The sequence below is a fragment of the Aulostomus chinensis genome, chromosome 7, assembly GCF_037954235.1.
Source record: "Aulostomus chinensis isolate RoL2024-O1b breed Wild chromosome 7, RoL_Achi_v1.0, whole genome shotgun sequence".
Classification (NCBI taxonomy): domain Eukaryota; kingdom Metazoa; phylum Chordata; class Actinopteri; order Syngnathiformes; family Aulostomidae; genus Aulostomus; species Aulostomus chinensis.
In genome coordinates, this window is record NC_141326.1 from 16,424,940 (window position 1) to 16,430,000 (window position 5,061).

Below are 5,061 nucleotides of genomic sequence, written 5' to 3' on the forward strand. Positions count from 1 at the left end.
ACGATTCATTTGTAGTCCTTGTTTCGTTTGTTATATGTTGTAGTACACACAGGCCTCAGCACTGGTCAAACAATGATGTAAAAAGGACTAGGGGTGTGTGTGTGTGTGTGGGGGGGGGGGGTGTGATTGAGAGAGAACAGGGCCTGGAGCAAAGAACAGAGGCAAGAAAGCGAATTAAGAGCACTGGTATGGACTTGTAGACAATGGGACTGCGTGATGATAGAGCGTGTTAGAATTTGGACACGCATAAACAGTAAAAATTTGCATCTTTGGGTACATTTTTGTTGTTAAAACACGAAGAAATTACCTGGCATGGAAAGGAACCACCTTATAGAATACATTTGTAATATATTCAAGGGAAGAGGAAAAGGGAAAAGTTTGGGTACCCCCAGTTCACACTTTTGAGTTTTCACGCACAAATTACTCTGCGAGCAGTCCAACGAGACGCTGTTATGTTGAGTGACAGACGGATCAGAAGCTGTTACTGTGTGTTGCGTCAGAGAGGAAGGAAAATTGTGTGACAGCGATCCAGTATGTGTTCAACAATGACCCTACGCCTACGTGGGCAGTGACTCATTCCGTCATTAAAAGAAAGCCATTACAAACTTGACGTGACATCTGTCACCCAGGCCATCATCACAGGTCGGGACTCTTGACCTCTCCCTGTCATGGTGCATGTAGCGATCAGATGTAACGAAACTCACTGATTGTAATGCAGAGCCCAGGAGGAAAACTAGTTTCACACTGCTGTCGATTGTTTCAAAGAGAAAGGGTTCATTGAGGTTGCCCTGACTGTGTCTGCTTTGAAGGAGCCTGTTTAAAACCCTGGTCTGCATTTTTAGACTTTTATCATTAAATGCATTTAAGCGGTATTTTATTGTGTTTAGCTGACAAAAACAGGACTTCAAAAATGCCTGTAAACATGTTTGTATGATTACAATTTTCTTTTACATCCACTGTTAATTAAATAATGCGGTTTTGGATCTATTATCTGTGGTATGTATATGCTAGTCAGGCCAAATGGGCCTCGTCCTTGTCAAGTCCAGTGAAAACACTGAATTTTGTAGAGTTTGTAAAGTATAGATATTGTGCTAGCTAAAACAAGCTATCAGGCTACCAGTGAGCTAAATTAAAAGTCTTAACTGTTCATTTATAACCTTATTGCGTTTGAATTTAAAAGAAAACATCCTGTCTTGTGCTTCATCTGTGTTTACGTTTTTCAGACATGTTTAGATCGTAAATAAAGATCACATCTTCAGAAGCTGGGATCAAAATTTTGCATGACAGGAAACAGATGCAATGTTGGGTGATGATTTTGTGAGCTACCTGGACTCAACAATGGGCCTTATAGCAGTGGAGCCGTATGTAGGACGGTGGTATAATGAAGTGTAGCACTGAGTAACCGTGGAGTTCCTGCCAAAGCTTAATCAGAGATTCATCCATTGGTGTTTATCACTGTTAGTGTGTGTCAACAGAGCGCCATGCATCAGCTACTGGCAGGAAGTTTGCGTGTGCGGTGCTTGCGCGCAAGTGTGTGTGTGTGTGTGTGTGTGTGTGTGTGTGAAATTAACTACCAATAATTAATGGGAGGGTGGGTTGTTCAGTACGTCCAATCTATTCTTAACAATGGAGATCTTGCAGGAGTGTGTTGGTGTGTGTGTGTGTGTGTGTGTGTGTGTGTGTGTGTGTGTGTGTGTGTGTGACATAGACAAGCGTTCTAAATGTCAACCTCTCTTTTATTGTCATTCTGTTTTTTTTTAAGCAAATGTAACGCGTAGGTAGATAAATACGACGAACAAGTCGGTACTCAACATTCCAAACAAATACACCTATCATCGGTTCTGAGTGCTGATTTTCTTTTTCTTGCTGTCGAGCCATTTTTCAAATCTCAGTAAAACTTGGCACCTGCATTTGACTGACTAATCCACTACCGTGACTTTGAAAAGAGGCGGTAGTCATTCACTCTTCATTAATGAGCTGTCAGTTCAGAAACAAATAAATGCAGCATTTTGTCATTTTGACTTTTTTATTTAACCATCCATTTAAACTGTTGCTGTGTAAGCAAGGATGATTGAGACCCATAATTGTGGTGTCGTAAGTATACTGAAGACCACAAAGTTTCAAATATGTACAGATAGATAGTTGTAAGTGTTGCAATACTGAATTCCACTAAAAACTGAGGCATATTTGTACTAGATCATCCGAAGGGGAGATACAAAATTGCATATACAAGTTCGCAGTGCACAGAATGTTGGCGCTGTTAGAGCAGATTTCATTTTGTGCAAGTACAATTGCATCTTATTTGCTTGTGTTTGTTGGACTGTCAGTCTGTTGACAGGATTACACAAAAACTTCTTTAACCAAACTAGGAGGAGCGATGGAACCTTTTACAATTTTATACACGGGATATATTTTTTCTTTTCTTTTCTTCAAATCAAAAATAATAATAGAGTATAACATATCTTCATGTAGCTAACAGAAGATGTAAATATGCATAAATAGTAGGAAAACAATCGTTTGTTCTATTAACTGTTATTGTGTGTTGCCTATCAGACAGTAGCAACTGCCCTTCCAGCTAAACATTAATCCGTGTGTGTGTGTGTGTGTGTGTGTGTATCCATTAATTCTTCTATGAATAAAGTGCATTATATATGTGCATGTGACATGGTGCATATCACATCCCATAACATCTGTATGTCTGTGTCACTGTGTTACTCATGTGTGCGGGTCATGTTTACACAGGTAAGCAAATGTTGAGTTTAGACAAGTTGTGGCTAAACATGAATGTGTGTGTGTGTGTGTGTGTGTGTGTGTGTGTGTGTGTGTGTGTGTGTGTGTGTGTGTGTGTATGTGTGTACAGGAGAAAGAAGCCCCCTGTGGATTGATTATGACCAGAATATCATGTCTGCAGAATATTTGGTGGATGAGGAAGCACACAGGCGTCAGTCCTGTGACACACTAACACAGCCCCTGGGACTGAAGCTTACACAGGCTCTGTGATGTTGCTGGCTGAGGCTGGAATCACACACACACACACACACACACACACACACACACACACACACACACACACACACACACACACACACACACACACACACACACACACATGCGCGCACACTGGATAATGACTTGGTCTCACTGCAGACAGCAGACAACACTTGTAAGCTGTTGACAACGGAGAGCTCCACCACTCCAGGAGTTATGAGCTTTTATTTCATCTGTGAACAAAGAAAATATGTATTGTCTGAAGTGGAGTGTGTAGGTGTGTGTCGTTAAACAGAGAGCACTTTTCACTCTCTGTAGTTAGAAGACATGCATGGTCGTGCTCTCCGTCGCTGTGACTAATATATTATAAGATGTATAAATGCTTCTAAATAGTTGATAATGCAGAGTTGGAGAGCAGGAAGATTTAGAAACAGAAAGTGGATAGTCAGTGAGACACTAAAACGCAGACAGACTGCTTCCCCACTCTGTTTCACCAACATGTTTCTCGGCTGTGTCATTTAATCTGGCTAATTGAATGCTCCAATAATTCTAAAGAGATTATAGTCTGATAAAGCGTCACATTCAGGTCAGAGGTAAAGTGGGCCAATGATCTATTTGTCAAATACATCAAGCTCTCCTCTAATTTCCTTTGATTGAAATTGATCATTTTGTAAATGCACGGTCCAGATGGCTGATAAGATTTATGTCCTCTTTGTTGGGGAGGTTGAGCTAATATTATGTAAAGGAAGTGCGGATAACTCTGGATTAACTAAAGATCCATGTGAAGAAAGCTGATTTTAAAGCTTCAAGCTGGTGATTCCATATAAACCTATCATGGTCTTATTTAAGCCCGTTCTAATAAATTACTCAAGGAAAGTAACCTCTGTCTTAAATTTCTAGACAGAAGAATTAAGGATCTTTACTCAGATAGATTCATTGTTACCTCATACAGTCTGTTTATAAAAAAAAAAATCTGCCAATATTTAGTTTTTCAACCCAATTAAACCAGCTTAAAAAAGCTGCTTGATGCTGGTCTGATCTCAAAAGGACAAGATGTAAACATTATAAAGAGTTTAGCCTTTTAGGCTACACTTTTTGCGTGAGGATCAAACCAGCGACCCTTTCGGTTGCAAGACAGCCACTCCACCTCTGAGCCACTCTTGTTTTTCTAATTAAATAAGAGAAATTTATTTGCCGCAGTTTTTTATTTTATGTATGTATTAGAGTGCTACTTGATTGAAGACGGGTTGAATATGTGGCTGAGATAACAAACAGTGAGTTGCAGAAGTCACCAGTAGAAGCGATTAGCTTTCATCGCCTCCATGGCTTATATTATCTATAATAGAGCTCTGATTGCTCATCATAGGTGGGTCCAAAAGTGCTGACTAGGACTGAACCCAATAAATACACAGTTCTACTGCAGAGTCATTTAACCTGAGGGAGAATACAAAACAAACCTGTTTCCTACTGAATACCACAGCCAGATGTTAGCAGCTGTTTTGAGGGCTTTGATGTCAGCTGTGATCTGATGTCCTTCGGAGCCTGTCTACAAAAATGTGGTATATCGACCTGAACAAGCCCTTTTTTACTTTAGTTTTTCATGATAAGTGCTTCTCTTAGACCTGGTGCAACATATGTAGGTGTTGTTATCATTTCCAAATATCTGATGAACAGTAGGACAAAGGCAAGTCATTTTACTTTGAATGATAAAGGTTGAAGACTTTTCATGTTTAATTTCCTGTTTCTAGCCTCTGTACCCGAGGAAGGTTTAGTGCACAACTCTATCAGGTTTTTAGAAAATACCCGGGAATTATTTTTTCTAGACACTGTTTTTCACAGTGTTTTAGGTCAAAATGATGTTCTTTAATTGCAATTCGTTCAAGTGCCAAATATTTGTCTTTGATAAAACCATCTGATTGAATCGATAGGTTCACACCCATCTGAGCCACAGTGCTGCACAAAGCCTATCACATGAGACGCAGATGGAGACAAAGTGACATTTTGAATTACAAAAATTCAGAGATAGAGATTGACCCGTCATCTCAGATGCTTTGCGCGGATTTCGACTTGAAA